Here is a 13,856-nt window from a genome sequence, read left to right as displayed (position 1 = left end):
GTTATTATAATGTCTATTTCTGTTTTCCCTAGGCAAAAAAAAAATATATGACCATTGCATGTGACGCTCGTCACATGAACGTCACGACCGTTACGCGTCTTACGACCGTAACAGGTACGTAACGCTCGTCACGCCTCCAAAATGCGTGTTCTGTTTTAATTAAAACAGAGGCACACTATCCTTTTCTTCTTCCTCATCTACTCTTTATGTTTCCTTAACCGTTCACCCACACCATAACCGCCCCACCCACACCCATTTATTTCTCCATTAACCCCCAATTATTCACTCCATTACCCCTTCCATCACTTCCTATTTAAATCAGAAACAAGTGAGTTTCCTATAACTCACGAAACCCACTTCTTCTACGCCAAACCTCAATTTGCATACACCATGGTCCGTCAAGAGATACCTGCTCCCGACCTTTCAACTATCATATTCAGAGAGGGAGAGGTCGGTGAACGGCAAATAGACAACTACCTCGGGTTCTATCAACGCTTAGTTCAACCTATGAGGTACATTGATAATGGTTGTCTGAAGGAGTTAGGGCTTTTAGATGGCGTGGGATGGATGATGAACATCTCTGGTTTAATGCAGCTCTGCACCAACCCACAACCAACATATGAAGCTTTGACCTTGGAATTCTTGAGTTCATTCTCCTACATAACACCTCCCGGTGCAACTCAGTTTCTCATCGAACTCGCCACATTCAGAATCTTTTGTTTTTATGTTAAAAGCATACCCTACGAGTATATAGGTTATCTTACATAGGTTCTGTTAGGAAGCTGAGAAAAATCTAACAAGATTGATACCGTTCTGACACCTTAGATATCTCACTTTTGCGAGATCAGTTTGAATACCCATTATACCGATACCTTAAGTTTATGTTCTAGATTAACCCCTAATAGTTTATACTAACAGTTAGCACCGTCTTAAACACAAACCATGTGAAGAGCAGATGAATATAAGTGATTGATACCTACGTATTGAGAAGATCCTTCATACTTTTGCTATTGAGAAATTGAAAATGCACCATAGAAACGGTTGCAAGATATACAAAAGGAAAGAAAAACCCGTTGCCGGTTGGTTCAGAGGTACCTGGTACTGGACTCAGTAGGGCAAACTACGGTTCGATCCCCCACAACCTTCAATTAGGATATATAAAGGGTTACCACACTCGTGTACCAGACCCCGTGCTAAAAAAGGATCAAAGCCACTAACCGGCTACTTCAGTAAGTGCGTGTAAAGGCAAAGGGCTTAATGTGATTGTGCTAGAATGAAATCGGGTGAAATAGAAACAAGAAGCATTAGGTTGAGCTATAATAGCATGATTCAACCTGGTTTGTATAGAGGAGATATTTATGTTAATGCTTGTTGCTTGTGTCGTTACTGTATCTTTAGTGTTTTACTTGAGTATCTGTCATTCTAACGAAATACCTAACAACCACGTACGAATAGAAGTTGTGTCATGTATTCGCGTTTAACTAGTGTTTCAAATTTTATACCGATTATTTGCTTGAGGATAAGCAAAGATTCAAGTATAGGGGAGTTTGATAACACGAAAATGTATTGTATATTTGCCTTGATTTAGATTCAAAAATCATACCATTTTCATTTATATTTTGATTATTCCGCAAATGTTCGAGTTATTTTTGCAGGTACTTCAATTCCTATGCTTAAATGAGCAAAGTATAGAAAATGAAGGAAAAGAAGAAGAAACAGCAGAAAAACCAAAAAAATATGAATTTTATGAATGTGACGACCGTCACACACCATCACGATCGTCACGCTCTCCTTGATTGTGACGAACGCGACAAGTCCATCACGACAGTCACGTATGCAAAGTCAGCGTAATGGGTTTCAAACAGAGTGTGGTCCACGTCGCCCCAGTTTTCTCTCCTTAAACCACCTTCCCGTGAATCCCTCCCTCAACTAAGTCCTCCTTATTTTTCTCAAGCACGAAGACCAAGGGGTACTGTAAAAGAATGGAAATTGGAAACTTCCCGGCTCTCTCATCCTATCTATCTGCCTTTTTTCGCTCCTGCAATTTTGTTTTCACGTTATTTTTCCTCAGCAAGCATTATTTTCTTGGACTGCAATTTGTTTACTTTTCCGTTCAGAGCTTTGATTATTTTCCCCTTTCCTTTTCATTTTTCACTTAGCCAAAAGTAGTAATTTCCTACATTGGGGAACTAATGCAACTTAGTTAGTTTAGTTTAAGCATTTGTTTCGAAGAAGCAGAATCCTACCGACCTGTGGAGGATTGCTCAAGTACTTCAAGATTCAGCCTATTCAATTAATCAAAGTTCCAGGTGTTTATTCAATTATTATTATCGCTTTATTATTAAATGATCATGTTTGCTTTATTGTTGAATTGTTTTTGTTCGTCTGTATTTGCATTATTTAACATGTCCGACTAAACTACCGGTATCAGTATGTAAACAATTTAATTAGACGGGATTTAATAATAATCGGTGTAAACTTCTTTTCTCAAATAATCTTTTTGGATGTGGTTTTTAATTTGAATTTAATTAACTTTGTCACGAGAGTGATAAGCTATTTAATACGGTTTTGCCACGAGAGTGGGAAATTAACTAAGGTTAGAACCGACAATCGTGAGAGCGTGAGGGTTGAACTGGATAGTAAAAACCAGGCATTGATTTTAAAAACAGCGAGAGCACTTTAAAAGAAATTAGAACTTATTTATTTTCAAAAAGTATTTTTAACTTCAAATGGGACAGCAAGAGCGTAAATTCTGACTTAAAAGTATAGTCTGAGTCAACAATCACGAGAGTGTGAGATAAAGCCCTTTAAATGAGTATTTTCTACTGAAAGATATTTGGTAATTAAAATATACACCGGTGACATATTGAATCCCTTTAACCATCTTCTAATCATGTTTCTCTTCTCACACTTCAAATCATGTTTCTCTTTTAATACTATCCCATTAACCATCTTTTAATCTAATTCCATTTTCAAACCATCCTTGCATTCATATTCATTCAACATCAGTCAATTGCAATTCATCCATTAATGCATTGATTCAATTTCCATATACACATCAATACCATTTCATTTGTTACATTTATCATTCAACTCTTGTTTGAATACACCATTTCCATTACCATTTAAAAACCATTTTTAATACAAATCCATTTTTGATACATAACCATTTGAAACCAATTTTCAAAACTCCAATTCCACGCATGAACCATCCACATATATTTTGAACTCTAATTCAACGTCAAAACACAAATTTACAATAAAGAGAAAACAAGATCGATTTCCAATTACATTACAATGGCAAATGAAAACAAAGCAAAATCTCACAAAAACATTTCTAGTCATATCATTTACATTCATTTGAATTTCAAACCAATTCCAAATTACACTTTAAATTCATTACATAAACCAAATGCAATAATCCATTCTAATTACTACATATTACATTCAACTTCAAGTTAGAAAAAAATACAACATGAGCCAAACTCCAATATTCCATTCCAAACTAATCCATTCCAAAACTCGAGAAATTCTAACCATGACTCCAAGCAAAACAACTCCATGACATCTTTGCCAAAGCTATAACTACTCGGAAGAATAAGAAGGTGAGTACTGCTAACTACTTTTCTCGCTTTTTAAACTTTGAGGAAACATACATGGTTTGTAAGCTGGAAGACATTGTTTTTAGGCTTGAATACATTCACAATTCCAAAGATATTCTTGGTCTTTAACATATTGCAACTCACCACTCATCATGGATATCTCCATCAACCTCTTTAGAAAACTGAAATTCTGGTATCAGATATGAGATGTCGAAGGTAATGTCACGACACTAATATCTGAGTAACACAAACAGGATAAAGATAAAGAATAGTAATACAAGAGACACAAGCAATTGTTAACCCAGTTCGGTGCAACTCACCTACGTCTGGGGGCTACCAAGCCAGAAAGGAAATCCACTAAATAGAATAAGTTCAAAGACTCTCCGTACACTTCAACAAGTTACAGTCTTTCTCACCTAATCTCTACTTGTGCGACTTTTACCTAAGCACTCTTAGATATGAGAACTCACTCACTCCCCCTCAATCACACCTGTGATTTTAAACAACAATTCTTTATGAAAAGAAGACACTTTTTCAATAACACACACTTAATTTTACTTAGCAGTTTTAATCAAGTAGACACACACTTGATCTTGCTTAACAACTTTGATCAAGTAGACACACACTCTTGCTTACAAGCTTAGAGTGACAATTTACAACCCACAAATCAGACCAATTCAATCATCTATGGATGAACTGAATGGCTTACAAGTCTCACGACTAAACAAGACACAAACCCTTATATTCTCTCAATATTTCGCTTAGTATTGGTTGTGTATCAAATCAGGTTTTCCATGTCCTTTTTATAGAAGCATTCAGTTGGGCTTGGACATCTTGAAAACCCTAAAACTATTTTCCAATTAAATCTTATCATGGCAGTTGGTTAGATCTCCTGGGAAAATAAGTAAATCAGGTTGAAATTAATGATTGAATGCGCCTGCAAATCAGATCTTCAATCATACATAGATTGCCATTAAATGCGCAATCACATAACACATAACATTCACCCTGAATGTTCTGTGTACAGGATGTCATGACATTGGGTCTGACATCCTGGAACAATCCTGCATAATTTCATTTATAATTTCCAGTAGGTACATAATATCAGATGTCATGACATCGTGTATGACATCCTGAAATAATCCTACATAATTATGTTTTTAAACTCCAGCAGGTACATAGATATCTTATGTTAAGACATCACATGCAACATCTTGTGAACACTCTTTGTTTTACCAAAATTGCTGCCAACACTTAGAACCAACAAACTCCCCCTTTGGCCAATTTTGGCTAAAACATATATTTGTCCTTTTTGTTCACAAGAAAAACTATCAGCAGTTAAACAACAGTTTAAGCAGCAGCAGAAGCAAACAGAATTACTAGCTATTGATAGCAACTAGTAAAACACACAAATGCACAAGGGTACTTCTTCTCCCACTAAGTCTGTTCAATACAGACATCTCCTTTAACAATAATAGCACCTGCAATAACAACACCTGTAATAATCAAAATATCAATATCATTTTGACATCTGCTTCAATATCACCTGTGCACCACATCAGACATCTCCTCCAACATCTGTAAACAGAACATCATTATGTCTTACATCATACACATCTCCTTCAACAATAACTGTTCATCTGTTCAGCTACACCAGCACATACAACTCCACACAACTCCATATTTTTAACTGCTCCACATAATTACTTCTCCCCCTTTTTAGTCAAAATTGACCAAAGGTGACCAATTAGACAAAATAAATGTCAATCAGCCTAGCAGAGAATGTCACAAGAGATGTTATAACATTTAAAATATTAAAACATAAATGTTAGGAGATACACACCATAATTATACACAACTGTAATAGCTGAGATAATTAAAATTCCATGGAACTCATTAAGATCCCATATATTACATAAAGGCATCAGTAAGGACTGCCACAAATTACAAACATTCCAAAATAATAAACATCCAAGCTTCCATAACAGCCATAACAACATCCAGAATAGCCAAACCAACACACAGTCTTCATAACAGGGGGACCTTTACTACTCAGTCTGAGGAAGTAGCATATTCTTCTTATAAACACCTTGCTAAAATCCTTGCTATTTTTGTCAGAAATATCCTTTGGGATATTAGCCATAAACTCCTTTGATTGCTATAGATTCTCATGAATATAAATCCCCAATTTCCCTCTTAAACATTCAAATTGATTAACATCCAAAGCTTTTGTGAATATGTCAGCTAATTACTCTTCAGTAGAAACATGCTCCAGTGCTATGATCTTCTCTTCCACAAGTTCTCTAATGAAGTGATGACGAATATCAATGTGCTTTGTCCTGTTGTGCTGAATAGGAATTTTGGAAATATTTATAGCACTCAGGTTGTCACAGTACAATGTCATGGCTTCTTGTGTGACATTGTATTCAGTCAACATTTATTTCATCCAAACTAGTTGATAAGTGCATATTTATGCACAATTCTCCTACTTTTTACTTAGGCATTTCTTTATTTTATTTTGTTTATTTTTATATTTTATTATGTTTTCATATTTTATTTTATTTTTAGTTTAATTTAATTTTCGCACTTATTTTTCAGCTTTAGCAGTCTGCGCGGAAACGATCATAACTGGAGTTCCGAGAATCCGTTTGAGGCGTTCTAAAAATCGCCGGAAAGCTAAGAGAGAGAACTACGACTTTCGTGTTGGAGTCGAGGTCAGATTCGGAGCTCAAAATTCCAGAATTTCGTTTCAAGTTACATCATTAGAATTTTATTTTAGTGGTGGGTCATGTTGTGGGCCTGGGTTATATTTTCGACCCAGTTGGGTTTTGAACCGGATCCATTTTTTATCTTTTTAAGGAGAACGTGTGTACTGTTCACGGGGGACTATTCACGCAAAAAAATATTGTTGAAGCTTGAAAACTCATGGAGAACTAATCCTCTTTAGACGGATTCACTGTACTCAGGTTTCAAACTTTGAGATTGTTATGATATTTACAATTTAATTTCTATTCCTTTCAATTATATCATGTGATTGTTGTTTGCTTAATTCAATTATCATATAGTGTATTTGATTTAATTTAAGTGATCTGTGTTCCTAATTTTAATCGTAGATTAACTCTGCTTAACTGTTAATTTGCTCTATCATTTACCGTATGCTTAATCCGGCAATAGGAACATGTTCTCATAAAATCTCCCACGCTTGTTGACTGATTTTTTTCATCAAATAGGATAGAAGTCCCGCTTGGGAAATTGTATTTTCATCGGTCGATGATTAGTAAGAACTGAGGCAGTGGATCCGTTACTTTAATCGCTTATTTCACAACAACTTATTTCAGTAATCAATTCTTTTAAGTGCTTTTTCTTTATCGGAAACCTAAACCAAACCCCCCTTATTTTATTACTGTTATTGATTTTCCCACAAGAATCCTTGAGAGACGATATTTCGAGTCATTGTCGCTATATTACATATTTACAAAAACCACTCGTTTTTGATCCGCGAGCGACCGCGGATCAAATTGGCGCCGTTGCCGGGGATTCTTGTTTCTTTTAATCGTTTTTAGAGTCATAGGTTTAGTGTCTAAGCGTATAGGTCCTAGTTTCCTCGCAGTTTCGTTCAACTTGCGTATTGGTCTTTTTGCGGATTGGGATAAAAAAAAGTCTGTTTTTAAACAAATTGTCTCAGATTATTCCGATTTTTTGTCGATTCATTAGGAAAAAATCAGTAATCAAAAGCCTCTATTTATGAAATAAATAATGGACGACACCCAAAAAAATCGAAATTCCTTATTTTTCTATTTTTTATGATTTTTTTCTGTTTTGATAGTTTTAGAAAATTCCGAAAAAAATCTCAAAATTATATTTTTAAGTCATTAGATTAATTTCGGTGTCAGTTTATTTTTTTGAATTATTTTTGATCGATTTCTTTCTTTGTGTTTGTTTTTTAGGACATTGTTGGAATTTTCACTATTGTTGTTGTTGCTGCATTGCTGTTCCGTTAGTCCTGGCTACTAGGTCTCGCTGTTCTGAAATTGTTGCTTTTGATCCTGAAATAGAGAGAACTTTGCACACACAACGTAGAACAGTCCAGGCTACCAATAGTTCACCACCCACAATTGAGTCTGATTCTGAGTCTGACTATTTGCATAACTTGTTTGCTTCGGATTCTGAGCTTGATTTTGCAATGGCTGATAATAGAACCTTAAGGCAGTTAGCTGCACCTGATGTGAATTACAACGGTTTGTGTATTGAGTATGCTGCTGATGTTGTTCCTTTTGAGTTAAAATCAGGTTTAATCCATTTGTTGCCCAAGTTTAGTGGTCTTGCAGATGAAGATCCTCACAAACATCTGAAAGAATTTCAAGTGGTGTGTTCTACGCCACTGAAGCCTGAAGGGATCACTGAAGATCATATCAAACTTCGAGCTTTTCCTTTTTCATTGCAGGGTGCAGCAAAGGATTGGATATATTCCCTCGAGCCAAATTCAATTGCAAACTGGAAGGCTCTGAAAAAAGTGTTCCTTGAGAGATACTTTTCTGCCTCCAGAGCTGCCTCGATAAGAAAAGAGATATGTGGTATTAGACAGGGTAATGAGTCTTTGACCGAATATTGGGAGAGGTTTAAACAGTTGGTATCCAGCTGCCCTCAGCACCAGATCACCGAGCAGCTACTCATCCAGTACTTTTATGAGGGATTGTTACCGATGGATAGGAACATTCTTGATGCTGCTAGTGGTGGAGCACTTGTCGATAAAACTTCGGTTGTTGCCAAGGCTCTAATTGAGAATATGTCACTAAATTCCCAACAGTTCACCACAAGAAATAATTCTGTCCAAATAAAGGGTGTGAACGAAATTCATGTATCCTCTCATGTTTCTCACTCCGACAAAGCCTTCGAAAATAAAATGAAAGAACTGAAGGATTTAGTGCAGCAGATGATAGTCGTAGGTAAGGCTCAAGCAACCCAACAACTTCAAACACCACCAAGGTTATGTGGCATTTGTACCTCTTCTGATCATCCTACTGATACATGTCCTATTTTGCAAGATGATAAGCCTACTGAATTACCTCCAGCTTATGCTGCAGCCCTTTACAACCAAAGTAACAACCAGAACCGATACAACATTCCCGACCTGTCCACTAATAAGTACCACCCGAGTTGGAGGAACCATCCAAACCTCCGATATGGAAACTCACAAACGAGCCAACAACCTAACCCACCTCAAGCAGCTGCCCCTACACCTTCCGGACCTTCTTTAGAGGAACTTGTTAAACAAATGGCTGTCAACAACCTTCAGTTCCAACAAAGGACCGATGCTAGCATCCAGAACTTGAACACGCAGATGGGACAACTTGCTACTCAAATGAATAACATGCAAGCCCAAGAGTCGAACCAACTTCCAGCCCAAACAGTTATCAATCCAAATGGTCCTAATGCTAATGTGAGTGCGATTTCTTTGAGATCCGGAAAAGTTACAGAATCAGCCCCTGAAAAAAATAAAAAAATCATTGAGGTAACTTCTGAACTTCCTACTTCTGAATTGTCTGCTGAACCTCCTTCTCCTTCTTCTGTTGTGGTCGAAACTGAAAAAATTAAAGAAAAAGAGCACGTACCACCAGTCCCCTTCCCACATAGAGTTCTGAAAAATAAGAGAATTGAGGAGGGAGATAAATAAAGAGAGATATTAGATGTTTTCCGAAAAGTTGCGGTAAACATCCCGTTACTTGATGTGATTAAGCAGGTTCCTAAGTATGCTAAGTTTCTGAAGGATTTGTGCACCAACAAGAGGAGGATGAAGGGAAGTGAGAGAGTCAATTTGGGAAGGAATATTTCTTCCTTTATTCAGCCCCGACCTTCATCTGAAAAATTTACGGGCGAAGGGAATGTTTCAGCCCTCACTATTCCGGTCTTGCCACAAAAGTGCAAGGACCCGGGAACTTTTGCTATCCCTTGTACCATCGGAAATAGTAAATTCGATGACTGCATGCTTGATTTAGGAGCGAGCATTAATGTTATGCCTACTTCTGTTTATAATAACCTTTGTCTTGGTCCTTTGCAGCCTACAGGTTTAATCATTCAGTTGGCGAACAGGAGTAACACCCGCCCTGTCGGCATAGTCGAAGATGTCCTTGTTCAAGTTAACGATTTAATTTTTCCTGCAGATTTTTACATTCTTGACATGGAGGGAGAAACAAGGTCCAGCAAAGCTCCAATCATTTTAGGAAGACCATTCATGAAAACGGCAAAAACTAAAATTGATGTTGATGATGGAAGCATGTCCATGGAGTTTGGCGACATTATCGCAAAATTTAACATTTTTGATGCCATGAAACATCCTTTGGAGGAACACTCTGTTTTTCGCATTGAGTTGATTTCTGAATTAGTTGATGACACTTTTTCTGATTTATTTTCTCTTGATTTTTCATCTGGTTTTGATGATGTTTATTCATGTTCTGATTGTACTGACACTAACCTTTGTGTTGTGTGTGCTGAGATTGATGATGCCCTGCAGGCTGACGTATTTCCTACAGGTGAAGCTGTCGCCGATGAATCTGTTTTTGTAGCCGATGCTCTTGATGTTCCTGCTGCCCCAAGCGCCCCATCCATTGAGCAGCCCCCGTCCTTAGAGCTAAAGGAGCTCCCTGAAAACCTGAAATACGCTTACTTGGAGAGTAATGAAAAACTCCCTGTTATTATTTCTTCTAACCTTGATTTCGATCAAGAAAACAAACTTTTGCAGGTTCTGAAGAAGCACAAAAAGGCAATCGGGTGGACATTAGCCGAACTTCCAGGAATTAGTCCTTCCATGTGTATGCATAAAATTTTACTTGAGGATGGTGCGAAAACAGTAAGGCAGCCCCAAAGGAGGCTTAATCCTTTGATTCTCGATGTCGTGAAGAAAGAGGTAACCAAACTCTTGCAAGCAGGTATCATTTACCCTATCTCTGACAGTAAGTGGGTAAGCCCAGTGCAGGTTGTACCTAAGAAATCTGGACTTACAGTTATCAAAAATGAAAAGAATGAACTTGTTCCCACTAGAGTGCAGAATAGCTGGAGAGTTTGTATCGATTACAGGAGACTAAACCAGGCTACTAGAAAGGATCACTTTCCTTTACCGTTCATCGACCAAATGCTTGAACGGCTAGCTGGTAAATCACATTATTGTTTTCTTGATGGCTTTTCAGGTTACTTTCATATTCATATTGCACCGGAAGATCAAGAGAAGACCACTTTTACTTGTCCTTTCGGTACTTTTGCTTATAGGCGAATGCCTTTTGGTCTTTGCAATGCTCCTGGCACTTTCCAGCGTTGCATGCTTAGTATTTTTTCTGATTTTATTGAAAATTGCATGGAAGTCTTTATGGATGACTTCACTGTCTATGGTTCTTCTTTTGATGCATGCTTGAGCAGTTTAAGCTTGATTTTAGAAAGATGCATTGAAACTAACCTTGTTTTAAATTATGAAAAATGTCATTTTATGGTTGAGCAGGGAATTGTTCTTGGTCACATAATTTCTGAAAAAGGAATTTCTGTTGACCCTGCTAAGATTGATGTGATTTCTACACTACCTTACCCATCTTGCATTCGCGAGATTCGCTCTTTTCTTGGTCATGCAGGTTTTTACAGGCGTTTCATCAAAGATTTCAGCAAGATAGCTCTTCCGCTGTCAAACTTGTTGAAGAATGACGTCACTTTCCACTTCGATGACAAATGCAAACAGGCGTTTGACTTCTTGAAGAAAGCATTGACCTCCGCTCCCATAATCCAGCCGCCTGACTGGACCCTCCCTTTTGAGCTTATGTGTGACGCTTCGAATTATGCTGTTGGGGTTGTCCTTGTACAAAGAGTTAACAAGGCTGCCCATGTTATTTACTATGCTTCTAGGACTTTAGACTCTGCACAGTCAAATTACACTACCACTGAAAAAGAACTTCTAGCTATTGTTTTTGCTCTTGATAAATTCAGATCTTATTTGCTAGGTTCCAAGGTTGTTGTTTTTACTGACCATGCAACTTTAAAATATTTGTTGAAGAATCCGGATGCAAAATCGAGATTGATTCGGTGGATGTTGTTGCTCCAAGAGTTTTATGTAGAGATTAAAGACAAAAGTGGAGTTGAGAACTTAGTGGCTGATCACTTGAGCAGGATAGAGAGAAATGAAGATCCTTTTCCTATTCAGGATGACTTTCCTGATGAGCAGTTGTTTCTTTTGCATGGGATTACACCTTGGTTTGCTGACATTGTTAATTTTCTTGTTGCTGGTGTTTTTCCTACAGGTGCATCGAGATCATAGGTTCATAAACTCAAGAGTGATGCCAAATATTATGTTTGGGATGATCCATATCTATGGAAGTTTAGTAGTGATCAGGTAATCAGGAGATGTGTCCCCGACAATGAGATTGAATCTATTTTGAATTTTTCTCATGCATCTCAAGTCGGCGGACACTTTGGTCCTCAAAGGACGGCAAGAAAGGTCCTTGATTCAGGTTTCTATTGGCCAACTGTTTTTAAGGATGCTTATGAGACTTACCGCACTTGCAAAGAGTGCCAGATAGCAGGTACAAACATCACTCGCAAGAGTGAAATGCCTCAGCAGCCTATGCTTTTCTGTGAGGTATTTGATGTATGGGGAATCGACTTCATTGGTCCCTTTCCTGTATCATTTGGTTTTATTTATATTTTGCTTGCTGTTGATTATGTTTCAAAGTGGGTGGAAGCTATCCCCACTAGGACTAATGATTCTAGAGTTGTTGCAGATTTTGTCAGGTCTAATATTTTTTGCAGGTTTGGAATACCGCGAGCTATCATCAGTGACCAAGGCACTCATTTCTGTAACCGCACCATGGAAGCTTTACTCCGGAAGTATGGAGTTGTGCACAGAGTCTCTACTACTTATCACCCACAAACTAATGGGCAAGCTGAGATCTCAAACAGGGAGATCAAACAGGTTTTAGAGAAAATGGTGCAGCCAAACAGGAAGGACTGGAGTCGTCGTTTAGAAGACGCACTTTGGGCTCAAAGAACCGCTTTCAAGACACCCATTGGGATGTCTCCTTATCGACTTGTTTTTGGTAAGGCATGTCATCTTCCTGTTGAGATAGAACACCGTGCTTATTGGGCGGTGAAAAGTTGTAATTTGGAGATGCAACAAGCAGGTATTGAAAGAAAACTCCAATTACAACAGTTGGAAGAGCTTAGATTAGAGGCTTATGAAAGCTCTAGGATTTATAAAGAGAAAACTAAGCACTTCCATGATAAGATGATTTCTAGGAAGGAATTTTTTGTGGGCCAACAAGTTTTATTATTTAACTCCCGCCTTAAGCTTATGGCTGGAAAACTTCGATCCAAATGGATTGGCCCCTTTGTTGTCACTAATGTTTTCCCTCATGGTGCAGTAGAAATAAAAAGTGCAGGTACTGACAAAGTCTTCAAGGTTAACGGGCAGCGTCTGAAGTTATTCCATGCAAGTTCGGTGCCTGAAAATGTCAGCATAGAGGAGCTTTCTTTGGAAGCGCCTGACTACACTGCAACTTGATCAGGGAGTCTTTCTTTCCTTCTCTCTACTTTATTAGTAATGTCCTTTCATTAAGGGCAATGCTTAGTTTAAGTGTGGGGGAGGGAATCGTGTGTTTTCTTTGTTTTTGTTAGTGTTTTGTTTGTTTTTACTCATTAAAAAAATAAAAGAAATGCAACTTCTTGAAAGTTTTAGGCTATAAATTACTTTGAGTCGAGTTTGCGGAGACTTGAGAAAAATTCACAAGATCGGTATTGTTTTAACACCGTAAGTCTCCTGCATATGGAAATTGAGTTGAATTTTTATTATGTTTTAGCCGTACATTCGCATCCTCTGACAGCTCTTGAGTAGTTTATTTCAGCAGTCGGCACCATCTCACACACACTTTACGCAGGGAAGCCGATGAATATAAGTGAGTGTTCCGAAAAGAAAAAAAAATAAAAAAAATAAAAAAAATAAAGGAATGCGCCTTCTAAGTTTGGTGACCCTCACCCGGTCACTTAACTCAACGGTTGTAGAACCTTCAAAAAAAAGTTTTTGACTCGTTGTTAGTTGGTTCAGCGGTTTTTGGTGCTGAACTTGGTAGGGCGAATTACGGTCCGATCCCCCGCAACTACAAGTGAGTAAGCAAAGGGTTATGCCACTTAAGTACCAGAACCCCATGCAGAAAAGGATCAGAGTCACTAACCGGTCGCCTTGCTATGAGTGTGTGGAGATAACGGGCTTAATGTGATTGCGCC

At 37.8% G+C, this 13,856-nt stretch overlaps 1 pseudogene; it reads left to right on the top strand.

Annotated features, from left to right (window-relative positions):
* The first annotated feature begins 390 nt into the window (after positions 1–390).
* Positions 391–13,137, top strand: LOC127093654 (uncharacterized; annotated as a pseudogene).
* The last annotated feature ends 719 nt before the right edge of the window (positions 13,138–13,856 follow it).

Source organism: Lathyrus oleraceus, chromosome 6 (assembly GCF_024323335.1).
Source record: "Lathyrus oleraceus cultivar Zhongwan6 chromosome 6, CAAS_Psat_ZW6_1.0, whole genome shotgun sequence".
Taxonomy (NCBI): domain Eukaryota; kingdom Viridiplantae; phylum Streptophyta; class Magnoliopsida; order Fabales; family Fabaceae; genus Lathyrus; species Lathyrus oleraceus.
Note: the sequence above shows the minus strand (reverse complement) of the source record. Positions and strands in the feature narration are given on the sequence as shown.